General features: G+C 39.6%; 1 pseudogene; it reads right to left on the bottom strand.

Moving 5' to 3' along the window:
• Positions 1 to 6472: 6472 nt before the first annotated feature.
• Positions 6473 to 8138, bottom strand: LOC123191380 (WRKY DNA-binding transcription factor 70-like; annotated as a pseudogene).
• Positions 8139 to 10869: the final 2731 nt, after the last annotated feature.

Genomic DNA, 10869 nt, shown 5'->3' with positions numbered 1-10869 from the left:
GAAAATAATCGAACTAGTTTATTTAGGTATATGAGATTTGAACTAGTTGAATAATTAATATAACTACTTTATTTTTAGTAAGAAAATTGTCGAACTAGTTTATTTAGGTATATGAGAATTGAACTAGTTGAATAATTAATATAACTAGTTTATTTTTAGTAAGAAATTTAGGTATCTGAGATTTGATGATCTAATTATTATTTGTTAATGAGTTTTTCTGTTTATTTATTTTTTTATATATTTTTAGTTTATATAAATATTAGATTAATGTCGAGTGTTAGATGAATTAGATAGAAAAGTTAAATATATAGTAATGTCAATTGTTAGAGATGAATATAGTTAGATATATTAATGTCAAATGTTAGATGAATATATATTTGAATTAGCTAGATATTAATTAATGTTAGGTAGTAATAAGTGTTTAATGTTTCACCTATATGAACATCGGAAATGTCATCTGATGACGAAAAAGATTTCATTATGTGCGAACACTGTGAAGACCAGCGCGGCCTGTGCGACAGAAATTTCCTTGTTGATGGTAGGCACTTCAGCATCAAGCTGGATCAGACATTCGAAGTGGATACAGTAAGTCACAACGGCAATTATTATTTGAATACAAAACTTATGTTTCATTTGCTTCAACTTATAATTTTAAATTTCCACTATTCTACTAGCGCATCCCCTGCCATGCAAGAATTTTTGTCTTGGATAAGATAGGTTTTAGTGCCATAGATGATATGGAGGTAAAGAGAGTTTACTTGAAGACCGAGCATGGGTATACTTTCAACGTCAAATTATACAATGGAGACACATACAGCCATTTTGAATGCAAAACTTGGCAAGCACTATGAAAGGCTTATGCATTTGAGCCTGATATGGTTATCACCTTTGATATTCGTCCGGAAGATGATATTGAAGGTAATAGAGACATGTGGGTCGATATGCAAACGCCTCCAGTTCTACCATTATGTGAGTTTTTCTCAACCATGCATGCATATGTTTATGTCTTTGATATTGTTTATTCAAAAATAGTTGACAACTAATTTGCATTGTCAGCTTATTTCGGTTCAAGCAAACATGTCCAGCGCTTGGTAGATAGGACCTACTACTGCCCCGGGGCTGAACTAAACTGCGAGGAGATAAGTCATTATGTTTCATGGCTTGAGGATCTTCATACTGTCAAGACAAATTTTCTTCATGAACTTAGAAATGATAGTACTCAAAACGTGCGACCAATACTGATCGTATTGAACTACGGTCACATCTATAATCGAAAGATGGTAAGATTTTTACTATTTGTCCTTAGTGCATCTTTTGCATGCATTATTTTTGAAGCTAAACTTTCATTGCTCAGTATATTAATTACTATACGATGTTCTTCAACAGGGACTCCCGATGACAGTTGTGCCTCAGTGGATCGAGACAAAAGGTCGCATGTCAATGGTTAGCTTACGACCAAGATTTCCTACATTGCACATGAGTGCATTCAGGAGTTCTGAAAGTGAAGAATGCTTAATAGTGAATGATTGGAGCAAAATTGTTAACGATCGCAGAGAAGTACTAGGGGGCACCAAGGAGAAGCGCAACCCAAGATTAGGAGACAGATTCATCTGCATGCTCCAGTATGATGAATCAGGAGAGCTATACATGTTCTATGCTATTCTACCTGAGAGGGAGTAGCAGGAGTGATTTAGCTAGTTCATGCTCTTAGTACTTGTCCCCTCTCATGTCCGTATTGTCCTGAACTTAATTAATCTCAAATAGTTATTTGCTTGTGAACGCTTATAATATCATGACCATGTTGAACTCGATGATATCTTTGCTTCTGTTACAAGTGAATGTTTCTTCTTTAAGCTAGTGTTGGTGGTGATTAGATAGCGGTAATGACTATGATGATTAAATAGTGGTAATTAATGACGACTACGATGATTTTTAGCTAGCTAGTATATATATATATACTGTTGTTGGTGATGATATGATGCAAGCGTTTATTTATTTATTAATATATGATGATGATGATGATGAGTTGTTATATATATCATTTATGAAAGAAACCGCAAATTAGTTTGAACTGGATGGATTCTAGCTAAGTGATCAAGTATATATATATGCCATATCCATATCCATATCAAGTATAACAACTCATTATAACGTAAAACAACCCTAAATTAAATTGATAACACAAATTTAAAGGAAAAATAAATAATAAAACCAAAACCCACAAACATTTAGTACCAACCGGTACTAACACTAGTAGAAAACGACCCTTTAGTCCCGGTTCAAGAACCGGGACTAAAGGCCCTCCACGTGGCCGTTGCCTGGAGGTCCACCTTTAGTCCCGGTTGGTGTGTAGTAAAGGAAATTTTCTGATTTTTTTTAATTTTTTTTGAATTTTTTTATTTTCAAATTTCTGAATTATTTTAACCTCTAATCTCTAATCACCCCTCATCACTGCTCAATTTAATCTCTAATCACCCCTCATCATTCCAAATCATCTAACTTCCCGGACGGTCACCCATCCTCCCACTCCCCCAGCCTGAGCATACTTAACTTGTAGGTTCTATTCTCCCTCGTTTCCAAGTCTGCACTCGTTGTTTTCCTGACAATAGTAAGATGTTAATCCTACTAACCCTCAGGAGTTTAGCTTGAGCTTGAAGTCACACATTTCACTGTTTGAGTTTGAAACTATTGTTCTAAAAAACAATAATTATTTAGTAACACTAATATTTCTTGAATAAGTAGTTTGACGATAGTTTGACCATACTTTGACCAGATTTGACCAAAATTCAAAAAAACTAAAATAATTATTTAATAACACTAATATTCTTGAATAATTATTTAGTAACACTAATACGTCTTGAATTAGTAGTTTACCCAGATTTAATGAATATTTAAAAAACTCAAATTTCAGCATAACTTTTTTCCTTTTGGAATTTGAGGATTCTACAAATTTGCAAACACGCGTAGGCGGTCTCCATCGGATGTAACTTTTCAAGTAGATGATTTTTCATATAAAAAACTTTTTAATCCGAGTTCGTATGCAAAAGTTATGCCCATTTTACAAATTCCAGAGATATTTTGTAAATAAAGTCGAAATTCAAATTCCAGGTGAACCGGGAGTAATGCCTTAGCCGCACGAACCGGGATAAATGCACCCATTGGTCTCGGTTCTGGACTGAACCGGGACTAATGGGGTTACCCGGCCTGAACCAAAGCCCCCTTTTCTACTAGTGTAATGATCTACCGCACCCGTGGCCAGGCTCGTGCCACGTGGTGGCACTTTAGCGCCGGTTCGTGTTGAACCGGTACTAAAGGGGGGGGGAGGCTTTAGTGCCCACACTTTAGTGCCGGTTACAGAACCGGCACTAAAGGGCCTTACGAACTGGTGCTATTGCCCGTTTCTGCACTAGTGAGAAGCAAGAGGGAGAGGGAGAGAAGGAAAGGGGGGCCGGCCCCCTTCCCAATTCGGATTGGGCTTGGGGGGGGGGGCGCCCCCACCTTGGCCGCCTCCTCCTCTCTTCCACCATGGCCCATTAAGGCCCATTAACTCCCCCGGGGGTTCCGGTAACCCCCCGGTACTCCGGAAAAATGTCCGAACCACTCGAAACTTTTCCGGTGTCCAAACGTAGCCTTCCATATATCAATCTTTATGTCTCGACCATTTCAAGACTCCTCGTCATATCCGTGATCACATCCGGGACTATGAACAACCTTCGGTACATCAAAACACATAAACTCTGCTATAAGCTTTCTAATCAACAAGGAATCGCATCAACAGAGACATTTTTGCTTGCTGCTGCTTTAGCCAAAGAGAGATTGTCAATGAGGAAGCTAGGTTGGCTAATCTGCAAAAGTTGAGTCACCCTCGCAGCAAGTACAAGGGCATGTGCTTCTACTTGTAATGGAGAAAAGGTGAGCCGGGTCAAGGCATGAATTTGGACTTGCATGCTCCTTTGATCCTGCAGAAAAATTTAAGAAAGGCACCAATACCCCGTGGTTGTTTGTCCATGCGTTAGACTTGGGATCTTTGTGCATTTAAAAGAAGCATCAGAATAAATTTTTGCCACAGAAATAAGAAGATTTTTCCTAATAGTGTGTCCCTGCAGTGGCAAAAGAGTGGATTTTGTAGTGGTTTGCTGGAAAGAAGAAGTCTTTGCACCATCAGGAGAGTCATCATTAACTTTACTGCTTTCATCCAACGCCATTGTAGCCATAAAAACCTGATGAGGAGAATATTTTTTTCTACCAAAAAGGCAATCATTTGTTGATTTCCAAATGCACCATAAGAAATTAAAAATATTTGGGATTGATGCATGAGGGTCGTTCATGGTCAGAAGACATGGATAAGAGCCTGCATAGAATGATGATCTTCAGTTAAAATATCAGTCCTAAGATACCAAGGATGCGCAAACCATGTAGCCCTAGAATATGCACAATTGAAAAACAAATGCAATTCATCCTCATCTTGAGCACAACCACAACACTCTTTATCAATGTGAGTAGAGAACGAGATGCTCTCAAACCTGTAGGGAGGGTCTTGCGAAGTAATCTCCAAGCAAAAGTTTGAACCCTAGGAGGCATCTTCTTGTGCTTCCAAACCTGCTTGAGTAAATCTTTGACTAGTGTATAGACCTGACTAGGTTGATTCCTAGGATGTCTTTGAACATCCTGCAAACATAACTTGTATGTACTTTTAGCATTTTCACTTACCATTAGTCGTGAGATTCCAACATAATATATCTGCACAGTCATCTGGAATAATATTAGTTTGAGTTATGATAGTTGCAGTAGGCTTTTGGAAAATAGAGTGAATTAAAACATTGTTCCAGACTTTTTGACCTGGAATCCAAAGATCTCTAACTTTAGCAGGGTACGTGAAATTGTTAGGTTGGATGATGAGATGATCATGAATATCAGACCAGGCTAGATATGAACAACACAACATTCTGTTGTGCAGATACACACGCACCAAGGATGATGATCATAGTACACACACAGAGAGATAAACACATCTAATCTCAAAATCATAACTACTTAATCAGGATCTTCCAACCACTATCACTTTAGGTAAACATGGTCATTTCTCTTCCCTCTTGTTGGTAGAAAAGAAATAAAATTTAAATTAAAACATGCTAAAACACACGAAAAGAACTCGGGACATTACAGTAGAACCACTCGGAAAAGAGGCCCATATGTGACGCACTATAGCCCAAAATACATTTCCAAACCAGACTAGACCAACAGAAATACAAAGCCCACTCCACCGTTGGACCAAAAATAAACGGCAAACAATTAATATACGGCAACAACTCCTTTGCCAACAAATAACAAACCTGTTGACCTTCCTAGATAGACAAAAATCAATGAGTAAAATTAACACCAACACAGATTGATGTTCTAGTTCCAGCGATTACATATATAACTATCATTTAACAATTTCCCTGGCGACTAAGAATTTGCGAAGCCATTTTAGATATGGTCAATAGCACACAAGAAAACATATGCGACTTTAGTGTATCAAAAAGTGCAAGTGCAATATAAATAGATAACTACAATCACGAAGAAAATTAACAAGCTCTATAATAATCAAATCAAAGTCCTAAGTTTAACCTAAATGTACATACCAATTTTTTATTTCATACTATGTAAATACAACGAGGAATTAAATTAGAAAAAGTATTTTTATGTAGACAAATACACATTTAATTAGCTAGATAGCAAAATCGACCGCACGATGTTAGTATTGTATCTTCACCAAGTTAAACTATGAATCATGAAATGAATATGGTAGTTTGGTTAGGTTCATAAGTTGATCGCCTTATGTTACAATACATGTTACATTTTTATTTTGGACTCTACAAAACATGCATAAAGAATAAAGCCCGCAGCAGAAGAAAGATGGGCTTCCTGAAACATTCAAAATCTACCCTTTAGTAGTATCGGATTGTCGGGTAGGGGAGGGTGTGACATGATTAACAAATCATTTTCACTGAGAAGTACCCAAAAGAAGAAAAACGTGAAATCAAGTATATGTATTGTTTCTTTAAACATTAGGAGCTACTAGCACCAGATTTTATTTATTTTCACATAAACTAGCCCCTTCATACATGACGACACATCCACAAAGATCGCAACCTCCGGGAAGACTAGACCAACATCATAGAGTTGTACACCTCCACATTGTTGCTTGTCTGGCTCTTCTTTTCCAAAGTCTAGAGAACCATCATGGCGAGTGAGAAGCTTGCAAAATGACTGCTGAATGATCCAACTTGGAACTCACAGTCAAAACATGTGTCATTCCTATATTTTACAAATTGCCCATAAACTTTATTGATAGATTTTGTTACAATTTATATCAACACAAATTATATGCTTCTGTATGTCTAGCCGCACATACATTCAAACGTAAAAAGGACTTCTGCCCATCTCTGAGACATTTGTAAACTAGGCATAATTATCAACTTATCCAAATTCACCAATAAAATGTAATCTTGAAAACGATGTTCCAATTCAGCTCAGGGTTGTCAAGCACCTTTATTAGAGCCGGCATGTCCACGTCTCCTTGGTCGAAGTTTTGAAATTCTGCTAGTGATCCTGCCATTTTCCCATTTTGAATTAGGTCCATACCAGGGTCATTCTTTGCACCATTTCTCGTGTTGTCGTCGCTGCAAGTGTGATGACCGTAGTACACAACATTGTACATTGCAGTTTCCTCTTCACAATTAAGAGTTTTGTACTGATCCTGTTGCTGAATTGTCTTGGTTGCTGAGCAATACCGTTCTGTGTAGGCACATCTGTAGTAGCTCCTGCTTAATTACACATTTGTTATGAGTTATAATGATATTTTTTCTTAATAATTTATATACAACTCACACTTCAATTATCAATAGTCACCAGTCCGAAATGACCAGAAAAAAGTGCACCCAACGATGACCAGGTAATCAAGAGGGGGTCATGCAACACGAAGAGTGTGGCATGGGCATGATGGCCATACTCCACTAACCTGGCCCAAGCTTAGTCTTACCCTTCATCCTCCTCCTCACCATCCTCTTTCCATGGAAAAAAATAAATTTGATCAAGGAACAAAATAGAGGGACATGGGAGGATATGGGACATATGCGGCGAGGATGCCGCGAGAGAGGGGAGGGGAGAGAAATGTTGATGGAGGAGAGGAAATATGCAGGGGCAAGAGACCTCGAGTGAGTGGAGAGACCGGGGGATGAGACTACGGTTATGGTTAACATATGGTATGGTTCGATAGGGATGTACTATGTTTATTGGAGCAAGGTAGCTAGTCACGACCCGCCCCCCTCCCAACTATTTAAAGATTATGTTAGGTCATAATAGGATGCTCTGGGCACACATATATCCTTGGTGATTACCTCATATGCATTTTAAGATAGAACCAACTCGGACAAGTCTCACATGTGGCGATTTACGAGAACCATCTTGAGTAAGGGGACTAGAATGTATGTTCTTGTGTATTAGTAATGTGAGGATCTGGTTGTGAGGATATGGTAGTGCCTAGCATGTTCCCTCCCATTAATGTTCTTCTGCCCATATTTTCTCCAATGATGGCCATCATAATGTGGAACAACTGTTACAAGTGATCTTGATCGCTTGTCGTTGTTTCTCCTACATGATGCATACATACTTATATAAGTGGCAATTAATTGGTGAGATACGTGAAATGCAAATATATACTATCACGGAAAAGGTAACAACTACGTAATACCAAGGATGATCAAATTTGAACTAAGACAATAATACATTAATCAAGATTTTTATTGGAAAAATTCTAACCTTCTCTTCTGAGCAACGTTGCTGATCACAGGCTCCTCGTCCTGTTCCCCGCCAGCGTTGGGTGAAATTACGTCAACGTCGACGAGGTCGAAGGGCGTCATCGCCGATCCATGACCGCCCGCGGTACTCATCCCTTGGAGCCTGGACATGACCCCGGCGGTGCAATCGATCACGTCGTCAAAGAGGCCAATTGCAAGGTCGGCCGACCTGCCGTCAGCGCCGCGAAGCGCGGGCGGGATGAGCGCACGGAGCTGCGCCAGAAGGTCCTGCTGCCGCCTGAGCAACACGTCCATCTCGGACCCGCCATTGACGACCATCGCGCTGCTGCTCTACATCTTGTTAACCAAGAATGCATATGAAGATCTGCGCGTGGCCTCCTTATGTAGTAGGGGTCATGCACGGAAGCAGTTGCTAGTTAAATACTCCCTCCGTTCCAAAATATTTGTCTCTAGAGATTTCAAATGGTCACCACATACGGATGTATATAGACATATTTTAGAGTGTAGATTCACTCATTTTGTTTCGTATGTACTATGTAGTCACCATTAAAAACCTCTAGAAAGACAAATATTTAGGAACGGAGGGAGTATGTACCACGGACCTGCGCGTGTCCGCCTTATGTAGTGGCTAGTTAAGTATGTACGTGCCTGCGGTGGCTATGGACGGAGGACTGCTGGTCCGTCGTGGTTTAAAAGAAAGAGCAGTACGAGACTGACGACAGAGCACGAGGAGAGGTACGACATGTTCGACTCGCCGGTCGTCCGGAGTTGGTGCTCCTAGCGATCCAAAACAAAAGATTAAAAGAGTCAGGCTGGCCATAGTGGGGGTAACATAACTAGTATCATATACTTGGGATTCGTAAACATGCTTACAAGGCAGGAAATTGAAGAAGAGAGAGAAGGTCATAGTAACATAGGTAGATACCGTAACATAATAAATATTATGCTACTATGTGTCATGCATGACAACAAATGAGACCACCTATGATACTACTCTATGATACTATGCACTATGAATCACTAGTAGAAAAATGGTCAAACGTGAAGCACATTAGTCCCGGTTTGATTTTGGCCCGGTACTAATGGTACCATTAGTGCCGGTTCGAACGGATTTGCATTAATGCCGGTTCGTGTTGAACCTTTAGTACCGGTTCCTCCCCACTATGACCAGCCTCAGAGACCACCTCCAATCTGCATGCAATCATTAATGCAAGCATGCAGATTGGAACTACTCTAGTTAATTGGATGTTTGAAAGTGCATGCATGCACTGACCGGGAGAGTGACATATACGCGGAATGAACACGTACTCAAAACTTTGTAGGTGCAATTATTCGTTCATGCATGCACGAAGCAATGTATGTAATCCACCAACCAGGTGTTATACGTACCATATTTGAATACCTAACGTACGGTCATATTCGAATTGCACTCATGTTGACCAGTGAATGACGTATTCCCTTCATTTTTGTATACTAGCACATATGCCCGTGCGTTGCAACGGAAAAAACAGATGTTTTGTGCAAGCATAATGTCACACAGCACCGGATTCATCAGGAAAAACAGGCTGCAAGACAACATCCTTCTACAAAATGAACATAAAAAAATACGTTGCAATTTAGCCATGTTCATATTTTCTTTGCCGGGCATAATATCCCACTGATTCCATTTAAGTATAGTCCTTTTTAATGGCATTTAAGTATAATCCTTTCATCAATTACCATGACGTCCTCATTCCTTTTCTAATTTAGTAGCACCACCACATTGAAGCATGCACATCTTTTCTTTTAATTATCATACATTTTTACCTCAAATCCTTTATTAAGACCACAATCCTCTTTTAGTTATTCCACCGTTTTACCGATAATCCTTTCTTTAATTAGCCACATCCGTTTAAACATTATATTTAAGCCCACAATCCTTCCTTTATTAGCTCATTCACTTAATTAGCTCGCACTAAACATGATGACTGCCACTCGTATATTTAGAGCGAGTTGGGATTAGTAAATGTGGAAGGTGCATAGGTTATTGGTTGTTACATCGAAGAGCTAGACATGAGGTCATGTGTTCAATTCCCACAAGGTTGACTTATTTTGAACCAATTATTTTTCGCGAAAGCCCATAAAAGGCCCATCAACATACAAGTACCTAGGCCGGATCGCTTAGTGTGTGTAAACCAAACGAAAAGGACTAAACCAAACCAAGAATACCTATTCCCTTTAATAGTAGGTATAGATACAAGGCCACTATGAAAAACACATTTTGTATCTATACAAGGCCACCAACAGTAACTGAGACATTTTGTATCTATTCATATTAATGACGTTTCCTCGTACTAGTAACCCATGATTTAATTACTAGCATGCATGTAGTGGATAATAATGACATGATGACCTATTTCCTCCCTCACGGCCACTCAGTTTCCTCTAATATGCATGCACCTATTAATATGAATACCTAGTGTACTGTCATATTCAAATTGCATGTGTGTTGAGCAGGGAATGACGTACATGCTGAGCGGGAGAGCGACGTGAAAACTGAAAAGTAAGCAATCCAAACTATTTGAAATTAGTTCAAAACCAGATCGTATATAGGCCGAATACCATGAACCTTGACTAGACCAAAGAAATGGAGTACAATATGTTGGGGAACGTAGCAGAAATTCAAAATTTTCCTACGTGTCACCAAGATCTATCTATGGAGAAACTAACAACGAGTATTCAGATTCATCTACATACCTTTGTAGATCGCGTGAGGAAGCGTTCAAGTGAACGGGGTTGATGGAGTCGTACTCGTCGTGATTCAAATCACCGATGATCCTAGTGCCGAACGGACGGCACCTCCGCGTTCAACACACGTACAGCCCGGTGACGTCTCCCACGCCTTGATCCAGCAAGGAGAGAGGGAGAGGTTGAGGAAGACTCCATCCAGCAGCAGCACAACGGCGTGGTGGTGGTAGAGGAGCGTGGCAATCCTGCAGGGCTTCGCCAAGCACCGCAGGAGAGGAGAAGTACATGGGAGAGAGAGGGGCTGCACCAAAGGCAAAAGGTGTGTCTCAAGAGGCCCTCT

This window comes from Triticum aestivum, chromosome 2A (assembly GCF_018294505.1).
Source record: "Triticum aestivum cultivar Chinese Spring chromosome 2A, IWGSC CS RefSeq v2.1, whole genome shotgun sequence".
NCBI lineage: Eukaryota > Viridiplantae > Streptophyta > Magnoliopsida > Poales > Poaceae > Triticum > Triticum aestivum.
The sequence above is the reverse complement of the archived record's forward strand: the minus strand, read 5'-3'. Positions and strand labels throughout refer to the sequence as shown.